This window comes from Amia ocellicauda, chromosome 9 (genome assembly GCF_036373705.1).
Source record: "Amia ocellicauda isolate fAmiCal2 chromosome 9, fAmiCal2.hap1, whole genome shotgun sequence".
NCBI lineage: Eukaryota > Metazoa > Chordata > Actinopteri > Amiiformes > Amiidae > Amia > Amia ocellicauda.
This window is the reverse complement of record NC_089858.1, coordinates 18,968,615-18,981,820: the sequence shown is the minus strand read 5'-3', so window position 1 is coordinate 18,981,820 and position 13,206 is coordinate 18,968,615.

Here is a 13,206-nt window from a genome sequence, read left to right as displayed (position 1 = left end):
TAATCTGAAGAATTGCTCAATGAATAAAATAAAAACAAGAGGGGGGGAAACTGGGGATTACTTGAGAAGGGGGAAGGGTAGAAATGCAAATAGCAAACACAGGTTCACTGGTCTGTCTCCATGAGCCCAACAAGCATGCATAGACGTGTTGTGGTCTGTTTCTCCGTCCACTGGGGTTCTTGTTAAAAGATCCACACAGGAAGCAAATACAAAAGCAGAAAGCGTTGCCAGGGTAACAGAGACACCATGAGGAGTGTGAAATCTCTGACTGGCACAGCAGCCCTCACTGCCTTCATGCCCATTATGAAGCATACCTCAGTGTTGTCTTGCCTCCTAGTCATTGTGCATTGGTGTAGGATAATAATAATAATAAAAAATAGACTTAATGTGTTATTAGAAACTTCAGAGTGCTGTATTACATTCTCCTGTAAAAAAAAAATCAGCATCTCATCCAATGTGTCACATTTTAAGCTTGCAGACTCTTTAAACAATGTTTTGCAGCTTCTATTGTCTTTGTACAGACACAGGATTTGACCTGTTGTTCTCCTGCAGTGCCACTTTTTTACATGTCAATGCTCTTAGTCCATGGTGCATTTGTAGCACTGTCTACATGGATTCCCCTTCATAGTTATTCTGACTGAAGCATTTTGTGTCCTCAATGTTTCTGAGAACGAATCTTGTAGGAGGAAGAAAGCCTGTAAGGCCTTTATCTTCACAGACCCAAGCTACAGTACAACACTTTGTACATGGAAATATGGCAAACTAAATATATTTAAAAAATATAAAAATCTTATGATCTTCTCCAGTTAAGCTGATCTATCTTTTCTCAATAGCTTCATTGTTTCTCTGCATATCTGTCTGTGAAACCTTCTTTTATGTGTATGTACACATTTACAGTGTCATTTTCCAATGTGTTACTTTTATACTTAAATTATAAAACATTATATAAATTGTGATCACCCCAAATATTAACCAGCTTCAGAAACTCAACCAACCAAACCCAGGTTATGAGTATGCCTGTTATGTCCCATGTCTGTCCCCATCTTCCCATTTTCCTCCCTATGGCACTTCAGTTCAATAGACAGCAGCTCAACCAATCCATGCATTTAGATACAGGTTTCTCTTGCTGAATGCTTATACAGTCCAATCCTTTTTGTTCTGTATCAGTGTTGTTGGAAATCACGTATGTGTCTGAGTCAGAATCACTATAGGACGTTTCAAAACTCTAAAGCAAAAGCTGTGTGAGGTGATGTAAGAGTGATGTACTTTGCATATTGTCACACTCTTAGTCAGTCGTCGTCTTACCTCCCACATTGCACATTTGTGACCCTTCACCACCTCCGTACCTTGCTTGTGTTGTTTCCAATCTCCACACGGTTGTATAACCACATTCAGGCTGTAACCTACATACATTACACTGGTATTACTGTGTGTAGTGTAGTGTTGTGTTTGCATTGTAAAAATATGGTAAAATATAATATACACATACACACAGATCAGTGGTGTTGTAACATAATAAGCAGGTATAGTATTTGGGCCAAAGACTGCACTTGCCATTGCCCTCTACCATACACTGCTGAATGACTGACTGGTATACACTTATGACTGATAGATTGTCATCTACATACACTACTAACCTAATACATTAATGTCACCACTTCTGAAATACATAAAAGTTACATAGTAGCATGGCACTAACCTACCTGTTATTATCTCTGTTGGTCCCATTTCTTTCCGCAGGTTCATAGCTGTTAGAAAGTGGAGACTCTGGGCTTTCAATTTCCTTCATTAGTCTCTCCGTCCTGACATGCATCATCATCATACAGAGGATGAAAGCCTTACTTTTACCATTGCCAACACGAAATGACAGTTATGAAATTTATGGATTAATGTAAAAACTACAAACCCACACACCCTGCCAGTAACTATGTCTTTTTTGTGGTCCAAATTTGCTGTGATGTATCACATATGATGCTGTGAGTACCACTCTTTGGCCACTAGGTGGAAGCGCCTTCCTGCTGTTATTTCTGTACCAGCTTCTATTCTTGTTATATCATATTGTGATGAATATATTCAGAACAAATACACTTAAACGGTCAAGAAGAAGCCATCTTGTTGGCCATTTTCCTATCTTAAGGTTAAAATAAATAAATACAAACAGTGCAGGTCCAAAGACTCAGTCCTGCAGCACAGGGTGGTGGTTTGGTGCATAAAACCACAAGGTCTTTGTTGTCAAACTCTACACTTATTTCCTTTCTGTCACCTGAGGGTTAAAGTGTCATGAAGTTCACATAACAATGGCACACAGAGGGAGGTGGGAAGCCATGCTTCTTCAAATGAATTTTAGAAAAACGCAGTTGAAAGATGTGCTTACGTTGGTGACGTCATCACCAGGTGTTGTGGTCTCGACGCCACATTTCAAGGTCTCTCAGTCTCAGTATGCCAGTCATGATAGAGATCACAGCGTGTAAATTGCGGTCAATTATTCAAAATCTAAAGATTATGTACCCGTTTATGCAAAAAAAAAAAAAATGTAAAGACTTAAAAATTAAAAATGAAGAATGTGTCATACATGTCTGTTCTCTCTTGTGTTAACCTTTGTCTGTCCCGACCTGGAGCACAGTAGGAGACAGCCTTTCTGCCTCCCCTATTGTCTGCATTATGGGTCACAGCCTGCGGTCTTTGTTAACTGTAAGAGTGGTACCTAAAATAAAAGAGCAGTTCCTGTTTTTACCACAGCACTGTTTCTGTGTCTGAGAATGTCTCACAGATCGAAATTATTCCAAAATGCAGTAATGTCCAGCTTCATTTTAAATTTCAGCTAAAAAAATAAAGGAACCTTTTTAAATAAAAGGCTTGATTTGTTCTTAAATCTGAAACACACACACCAAACAAAACAGCATTGTTTTACTTTTGACACCCCATAATTACAAAACCTATCATGCCTCAGTAGCTTCAAGCTTTTGGCCTTCCCTTTGAATGAACAAACTAGACCCCTTCCACACAACACATGTAATGAAATACATGACACAAAGACTGATACATTTTAAAATAAGTAGGCCTACTACTAGAACAGTGTATCCACTTAAGACAACTGCTTATTATTTTGTATCAATTTATTAATCCCATATGTACTTACTGCATTATATTGATATTTCTAAATTAAAATGTACCATTTGGTGTGAAATGCAGCAAGACAGAGACACCAAGAGCCCACAGAGCAGGGCTGGCGAACTGTGGACGCAGAGCCGTGTAGGTCGGCACGCCAAGTAGCGACTATGCGTTTGTTTGATTTTTAGGTTTATTACCAACCCGCCCCTCAATTGTCTAAACTGATTGGCAGTTTAGAAAACCAGTCAGTATGTTTGGCAATGACGGCACCGTTATTGAGCTAGCAGCGCTCACGTTGTTTTCTATTCATTTTAGTTCTTGTGCGCAGATTTTCGCAGATATGCGCAGAACTGCAGAATTCTACTCTCCCATTGGTGGAGCTGCACTTCACGGACGAGACGTTAAGAGTATGTTGCCTGTTTACGCTGCGGCGCTGCTCTAGTGCAACAGCAGCGGGACGACGGGGACTGGGCCGTCGATTCACTGCGGTCAGCGATAGCACTTTGTTTAGCGGTATCTCCTGTATCAAATGGAGAAATTGCCATAAGCGTTCATATTTAACGCTCCCGACAATTTAAAAACCGAATAAAGTTGGCAAAAGAAAGCTGTAAATTCTCAAAAATACATTTGTGAACACTCATACTCACGGTAGATTGATACTATTGTATTATTAAGTGCCACAAAATGTATAGTAGTCTACCAGTTTGAGTTGTTTTACAAAATGTAAAAGCAGTAGATATTAAGTAAATATAAGGCACACTGGTAATGATTGAGTGCAAACAAATCACAAAACAATATGAAGGGTTACTAATGCAGCCACATGAACACACGGCTACTTCTTGTCTGTAACGGCAGGGCAACGGGGGGATCTGTGGGATTTTGTTTTGGGGGTAGATTGTGATTTTAATGGGGGTTTTAAATGTACTTTAGCATTATAATCCTCAATGTGATTCATGCATTTTACTGCGCTGTAGCAATACTGCCACATTGACATGACGTATTCATTGTATGATGCACTTATTCTTTATTCTTTATTCTTTAATGGTGTGACATGCTCTGGCAAGGTGTTCCACTATATAAAATGAAGAATGATGTCATTTGAATGAGGATTAAAGATTCTCACCATCCACAATAAAAAGGCACATATTGTGAAGTGCTATTACTATTGCTTATTTGTAAATTCACAATGACCTGTGAGCAAAATTGGAACCTGCATATTTATAATCTTTTTTGGGAAGATGATGTGCCTCATGTGCTTCATTCAGCTTCATACTCTGCTGCAGACTCCCATTAGCAGACTGGAGCTGCACCTGCTCTCCAGACCACAGAGGGATAGCACTTGTCTTCTTTCAAAAGTAAAACATGCATTTCAGATTTCGAGTTTGATAAAATAATGTTTAAACTGTTTTAAATTGTAAAATATAACGTCAATAGACCCCCGTCTTTCTTTCTAACACTTTCTGTTCCTCTACCTGCATATTTGTTTGTTTTAGGTCATCATGCAATGCCCAAAGTTACACAATTGTAAAATGTAATTCATTTGTAAAAGGTGACCTCAGAACAGCAGCAGCCAGGCAGACCAGATCAATACATAGATTTTATTTAAAGAGTTACAATTTCCATAAAAGTCCACACTATTACAGTTGTTCTCATTTGCTCAATGTGAATGAAACTGTGGTCCACATGACTAATACCATAACCTAGATAAAGCAGAACAGTACACATTTCTGCAAATATCAGGTCAATTGTGGTTGCTTTCACACAAAATGCAAATGTCAAGCACATTTGTGCAAGAAAACTCATTACACAAGACACAAACACGTTGAATGAGTCTTGTCAAACAAAATTAGAACATTTGTTCAGTCAATAACACTCCCACAAGTGTGAATCTCTACTGCATGTGTGCAAATCCTCATTGTCCAAGTGTTCAATCAGCAATCAGTCCAGAATCACATATACATGTTGGTGTTGGTATGAAATGGAGCAAGTCAGAAGACAAAGACAAAAGAGAGAAAGAGGTGGACCACAACCAGGAGTCCATAGATTAAGAGGGGTACATCTACACAGTGGCACAGCAGCTCAAAGGGGAAGAACAGAACAGATGTTTCCAATGACATATGTGACACTGTCATTGACCATGTGTTAAAATATGGCTTTTCAATGCTAGAGGCTGGGCAGAGGGTGTAGCCCAAACTAAGCAAATCAGTTGTGCCATCAATAATGCCAGTCAGTTTTTAACAATTGGTTTATAATTACAATTCAATCTTTCAAAATTCATGAATTCTCTTCCCACTCAAATTCAACCACGAGCAAAATGCTATATATCTACATCCCATTTTGCATGTTTACATACTCCTTTCAAAACTGTTAAATGTAAGTAAGATAACACAACAAATGTGATTGCAATTTCCTACATTTCTACAGTAATACCGAATTTAAATATATTAAAAATCTAAAAAAATTAAAAATACATTAGACCAACCACAGCTGATTCCCATTTTAGCTAAAGACCTACACCGGTGTTTTTATTTTCAATTTCATTACCATCTATACAAAAGGGGACATCTTTGGAATGTTTACGTAAACATGGACCCACCCAGAGATAGAGAAGTGGCTGACAGAGGAAGAGGAGTGGCCGGGAGAGGGAGAGGAGTGGGTATGCATAGAGGAAGACGGCTGGTAGGAAGACCAAGCTGTAGTCTCAGATGAGATTAGGGCTACTATAATTGATCAAGTCATAAATCATGGTCTATCATTGAGAGAGGCTGGTCTGAGAGTGCAGCAAAATCTGCAATGCTCAATAGTGGCATCTATTGTGAGAATTTTCCAGGAAATCAACAGGTAAGATATGCATTCTGCAAGGGTATCTGACTGAACTGAGTGTTACAGTACATTGAGAAAAGCCTCCAGAACCACTTGTGTCTAATTGTTTTTGTATTTCTGCTTTAGGACTCAACAGTTACCTCCCACATGGGGGAGAGGTAGGATTTTCACTGCTGAGCAGGAAACTGCAATCGTTGATATGGTCATCGCCCACACCGCCATAAAACTCAGAGATTCGGGACAGAGTGTTGGCAGAAAACACTACATTTGGAAATGTTCAAAGTGTAAGCATGACAACTATTGCTCGAGTCCTGAACAAGCATCAAGTCAGGATGAAGCAGTTGTACACTGTACCCTTTGAGAGGAACTCTGATCTCATCAAGGAACTGGGGTACCAATATGTCCAGGTAAGATGTCTATACTATACAGGACTGGTTTTGAACAAAACCAAACCAGACACTGCACACACAGCCATGTTTTTAGGTATAATGTGAGCTACTGTAATTGTGCAACTCCTATGTTGTCTTGTGGATTTATTTTAGAGAGTCGTGGAGCTTGAAGCCAGGCAAATACCCCATATATTAATCTTTTATGAGGCTGGTTTCAACTTGGCCAAAACACGCCAGCGAGGAAGGAATGTGATTGGGAAAAGAGCAACAGTGGATGTCCTGGGCCAGAGGGGTTGTCACGGTCTCCCCTGTTTCTACCTTAGTTCACCACCAGAGGTCTCCCTCTCCCGAATACTAGTTTAGTGCTTCTCCTTTCCTTTATCCAGTTAAACCAGTCTTTCCACATTCTTCCCTACCAGGTGCACCTGTTCTGTCCTCCTCTCCTATCATTGGTCAATCCTTCATTCACCTTGTTCAATCCCTCTCTCCTTCACAGTACTTAAACCCCTCTGTTTCCTAGATTCATTGTGAAGTCTTGCATTCTCTCCTGGATCATTTCTAAGCCTTGTTTCTTGATTGCCTTCCTGTGTATTTTTGACCTCTTGCTTCCTTCTCTCATTTACCCCTTTCGGATCTCCCTACTAGCCTGTTCGCTTGATCATTTGACCTGGACTGTCCCTGTTTATGCTCTCTCGTTTTGCCCTTATTGGATTATCTGCTTCAACTCTAAAAGCCTGCACTTGGATCCTTTCCTTTGGTCGTAGAGGACGTCACAGAAGACTTCGCCATTAACATGGATCCAGCGGCTTTACCTGACATTGCTGCAGCTTTGGCGGCTCAGGGGGCATTATTGGGAAAACACGACGCGATGCTACGTCAGATCAACTCCACTTTGGAACAGCTAATGAGATTACCTGCTTTATCTCTTGAGCCCACAAGACCGACAACGCATGAAGCAACCCCAGGCTCGTCAGCTTCTCCAGTTCCAGATAGACCTGTACATTTGGCCATCCCAGACAAATATGACGGCTCACCAGACCGCTGCGAGGGTTTTATATTACAGTGCTCCCTTTATTTCACCCATTTACCAACTTCCTTCCCTTCTGATGATGCTAAAATCGGCTTTATTATTACTCTACTTACCGGAAAGGCACTTCGCTGGGCATCAGCTGTATGGGCTCGTAAGGGTGAAGTAACAAGATCTCTCTCAGCTTTCCTTGAACATTTCAAGCAGGTTTTCCATCATCCGACAGCTGGAAAGGACGCTGGTGGGGTGAGCCTTCTTTAATCGCTCTTTTTCGTCGTGGCTTATGTGATGATTTACAAGCAAAATTAGCTTGCAAGGGAGACACACTTGATCTGGAACAGTCAATTCGACTCGACAACCTTCTGAGATCCCGAGGCAAACGGTCATTGTCTGCTACATCCCAGTTATCCACCAGATCTTCTTTCAAGCCTAGCCCCGTTACAGAACCAGAAGCCATGCAGATAGGAAGGACTCGACTACCTGCTGAGGAAAGACAGAGGAGGATACAACAGCGCCTCTGTCTGTATTGTGGTCAATCCGGTCATTTCCGAGACGCCTGTCCTAATCTTCCTGGATCTTCTTCGACCATTCCACAGAAATCGGTGAGTACTTGTCCCCTGATAACACCTGCTCAGTGTATGCTCTCAGTACACATCCAGCTCCACACCCAACACGTCTTTTTGTCTGCTTTAATAGATTCGGGGTCCGCGGGGAACTTCATAGACGGAAGAACCGCGGAGCGTTTGAACCTTCCTCTCTCACCGTTCTTGCCACCACTTAATGTCAGAGCTATCAACAATCAACCCATCGGTTCCAGTTCAGTTTCACTGAAAACCAAGCCAATCACCATGTCCATCGGAAAACGACATTCTGAAAAACTGCCTTTTTTAGTGATTGATTCCCCTGGAGCTGACATAATCCTTGGACATCCCTGGCTCGTACATCATAATCCCATCATTTCTTGGATCAAGGGGACTATTATTTCTTGGGGAGAACATTGCCTTTCTAATTGTTTTTCTTCACCTTGCAGAGCCACCCACATCGAGAGACCGTTTCTATCAATGCCGCCCGAGTTTCCATCAGAATACAAGGATCTGGCTGCTGTGTTTAGCAAATCCCGAGCCTCCTCTCTGCCTCCACATTGTCCTTGGGATTGCGCAATTGATCTTCTCCCTGGCTCTACTCCACCTCGGGGCAGAATCTTTCCTCTCTCTCTTCCAGAGTCGCAGGCCATGGAGGAATACATCAAGGAGGCTTTAGCACAAGGCATAATTCGGCCATCCACTTCACCTGCTGCGGCAAGCTTCTTCTTCGTGGCAAAGAAAGACGGTGGTTTAAGACCCTGTATTGACTATAGGGGTATTAATTCGCTTACGGTCAAGTATAGATATCCTTTACCTTTAGTTCCGGCTGCCCTGGAACAGGTAAGAGGAGCTCGGTACTTTACAAAACTTGATCTATGTAGTGCATACAATCCAATCCGGATACGAAAAGGAGATGAGTGGAAGACGGCATTTATTACTAACTCGGGACACTATGAATATTTAGTCATGTCTTTTGGTCTGGCCAACGCATCCTTCAGTCTTTCAAGCTTTTGTAAATTAGGTATTATGACCTTATCTTCATCGCTTTGTGATAGGCTACATTGATGATATTCTGGTCTACTCCTCTACTCTCTCTGAACACATCTCCCAGGTTCGTCAGGTGCTTCAATGTCTACTACAAAATGGATTCTACGTCAAGGCAGAGAAATGTGAATTTCACCAACAGCGCGTGGCTTTTCTTGGATACATCATTGATGCCAGTGGAGTTCATATGGATCCTGAGAAGGTGAAAGCAGTTACTGAGTGGCCTCAACCTCAAACTACTAAAGAGTTGCAACGTTTTCTGGGTTTTGCTAACTTTTACCGTCACTTCATCCGAAACTTCAGTTCGGTCACCTCTCCTTTAACCTCTCTATTAAAGGGCTCTGCTCGTCGTTTATTATGGACGGATTCTGCTGAAGTCGCCTTCGACAAACTCAAGTCCCTGTTCACCACTGCTCCAGTCCTCAAGCACCCAAACCCTAATCTCCCTTTCGTTGTGGAAGTAGATGCTTCTGAAAATGGCGTTGGGGCAGTGCTTTCTCAACGACATGGTCAACCACCTAAGCTTCATCCCTGTGCATTCTTTTCTAGGAAATTATCACCTGCAGAGAGGAATTATGACATCAGCAACCGGGAACTCTTGGTAGTGAAATTGGCCTTTGAGGAGTGGAGGCATTGGCTGGAGGGATCAAAACACCCTTTTCTGGTACTCGCAGATCATCGAAACTTGGAATATATTCAAGCAGCAAAACGCCTTAACCCCCGTCAAGCGCGCTGGGCTTTGTTTTTCACTCATTTTCAATTCACCCTGACTTATCGCCCAGGATCCAAGAACATCAAAGTAGATGCTCTCTCCCGTCAGTTTGACTCATGTCTGATGATCCCATTCTACCTTCTACCTGTATTGTCGCTCCTATCAAATGGAATTTCTTGGATCAACTTCAAAGGGAACTTTCCTCTAATCCTGCCCCTTCCACATGTCATTCTAATAAGATCTATGTACCTTCATCCAAGCGTCATACACTCCTTCAATGGATTCATTCTAACCCTACTTCTGGACATCCAGGGATTCATCGTACCATTACCTTGATAAGACAGAAATTCTGGTGGCCCACTCTGGTACGAGATGCTACCCAGTTTGTCAATGCTTGCTCCATCTGTGCCCAGTCTAAGTCTTCACGACATCCCCTCTCTGGTCTCTTGGAACCTCTTCCAATTCCGCGGCGCCCCATGTCACACATTTCTTATCTACCTTCCTAGCTCTCAGGGGTATACTACCATTTTAGTGGCAATGGATCGTTTTTCTAAATCATGTCGGCTTGTACCCTTACAGAAGCTTCCCACTGCTCTTGAAACTGCGGAGGTCCTGTTCCATCATGTGTTTCGCATTTATGGGATTCCCGAAGACATTGTGTCTGACCGAGGTCCCCAATTCACATCCCGCATCTGGTCTGCATTCTTCAAGGCTCTAAATATTAAGGTCAATCTCACCTCCGGTTATCATCCACAATCTAATGGACAAACAGAACGTCTAAACCAGGAGATCATACGCTCTCTTCGATCCTACAGCAATACTTCCCAAGAAACTACTCCCCAGTGCTTCTACAGGCCTCACCCCCTTTCAGTGTGTCTTAGGATACCAACCGCCTCTGTTTGCTTGGAATGAGGAATCCACCGAAATCCCAGCAGTTGATGATTGGTTCCATCGCAGTGCAGATGTCTGGAATGCAACACATGTCCGTCTCCATAGAGCTATCCGCCGTCAAAAGACCTTGGCAGACCGTCATCGACAACCTGCTCCGCAATATCATCCAGGACAGTTGGTTTGGTTATCAACTAGAGATATTAAACTTAAACTCCCATCCAAGAAATTGAGTCCTCGCTTCATCGGTCCCTTTCCTATCCTCCGACAAATTAATCCAGTCACCTATTGTCTCCAGTTACCTCCTCACTACAAAATAGCATCATCATTTCATGTTTCTCTGTTAAAACCTGCTCGCCCCGATCCCTCCTCTCCTTCTGATTCTCCTCAGGTCTCTTCTTCTATTCCGCCTCCTCCTCCCTTGGATCTCGACGACGGTCCGGCATATGCAGTCAGGACCCTGTTACGGTCTCATCGCCACAGAGGATGCCTGCAGTACTTGGTCGACTGGGAGGGGTATGGTCCTGAAGAACGCTCTTGGGTTTTTGCCTCAGATATCCTGGATCCGTCTCTCATTGCGAACTTTCACAGGGCTCATCCCACTGCTCCTGCTCCTCGGCCTCGTGGCCGTCCTCGCCGCTGTCTTCACCACCCTGGTCCGGCCGAGGCCGATTCTGGGGAGGGGGGTACTGTCACGGTCTCCCCTGTTTCTACCTTAGTTCACCACCAGAGGTCTCCCTCTCCCGAATACTAGTTTAGTGCTTCTCCTTTCCTTTATCCAGTTAAACCAGTCTTTCCACATTCTTCTCTACCAGGTGCACCTGTTCTGTCCTCCTCTCCTATCATTGGTCAATCCTTCATTCACCTTGTTCAATCCCTCTCTCCTTCACAGTACTTAAACCCCTCTGTTTCCTAGTCTTGCATTCTCTCCTGGATCATTTCTAAGCCTTGTTTCTTGATTGCCTTCCTGTGTATTTTTGACCTCTTGCTTCCTTCTCTCGTTTACCCCTTTCAGATCTCCCTACTAGCCTGTTCGCTTGATCGTTTGACCTGGACTGGACTGGACAACTCTAAAAGCCTACACTTGGATCCTTTCCTTTGGTCCTAGAAGACGTCACAGGGGTGCCAACATCACAATGTATGCAGCAATATCCTCTAGATGTAGGATTTAGGCAGCACTGTGGAGTAGTGGTTAGGGCTCTAGACTCATATTACTCTGGCAAAAATTAAGCATGTTGAAGCATTGCTGTAACATATACTACAGTACATTCTATATAGTATAGAGGTTCAATAATCAGTGGTCCATCTAGAAAGACAACTTTTACATTGAAACACATGATGTTCGTATAAAGTACTTGCATAACTTTTGATAGGATTGTCTTCTCTATTGTTAAAATACCTACTACTATCACTAATCCGATTGCTCTTAATTGATCATCACTCAACCATTTGGTTAGTGTATAGATCTTACATTGGTTTGTCTACTATATTCAGATTGAAAGTACAGAATGGAGTGTGAACACTAGCAATTTTTGTCAACATGGAGCAGGATCGACAGCACGGTAGAGGTAGGAATGTAGGGGTAGGGGTAGGAGCTGATGGACAGTGTCAGAGAGGTGAGCATGGACCTCATCAAAGAGGTGGGCATGGACACTGTCACGTTTCCCTCGGGGAGCTCGGGTACAGGGGACCCAAGTGCAGTGCTGGATCGCAGGATGGTCAGACAGGCGTGGGTCGGGTACCGGCGGATCAGGACAATGGAGGCTAAGCAGGGGCGATTGTCGAGGGAACAGGGCTCGGAGGAACAGGGCTCTGAATTGCAGTTAGTACTGGCAAAACTTTGCCACGACTGAGGGCAGTGAGGGGTTTAAGAAGGGGAGCAGGAACCAGGCTTGGGAGGTGCAGGGCGAATCGAAACCGAGGGATAGAACAGGAGTGCACATGAGTGACAGGAATGTTAATAGACAGAGTGACGAGAGCAGGGAGAAGGCAGGGAAATGGCGGCCCCTAGTGGGGATAGAGGGGGAGTGATAGGGGACCATGACAGACACAGTCCGAGAGGCGGACAGGGCCCCTGTCAGAGAGGAGGGCAAGAGGGGGAGGCAGAGGGCAGAGAACTGTCGTGTCTCATGAAGTCTGGGCAATTGTGGTTGACCATGTGGTCAATAGAGGCCTTATCATGAGGCTGCCAGATTAGTTAACCCTAATCTGAAAAGATCTACTGTCAATTCAATCATGAGAACAGGTTTGCAAGATATGCAATATGCTTTAACCTGAACTGACATAGTAAGTCATGTAAACTCACACAATGCTGCTGGTGGTAGTGGGCGTTTGCTAACCGACAGCAGGAGTTGGCAGTGGTAGAAATGGTGAGGGCCCTTAATGACATTCAGCTGACAGAAATATGGCAAGACATTGTGGATAACAATGATACCTTTGCTAATGTGGCCTCCATCAGTCTACTAACTATTGCCCACATTTTGAAGAGGCACCAGGTAGCTATGAAACATATTTACCTGGTACCTTTTGAGAGAAACAACGACCTGGTGAAACAGCTACGGGCTGAGTATGTTGAGGTACTATATACTGTAAGACTACCATTACTGTTTGATGCACATGCTATTTGCT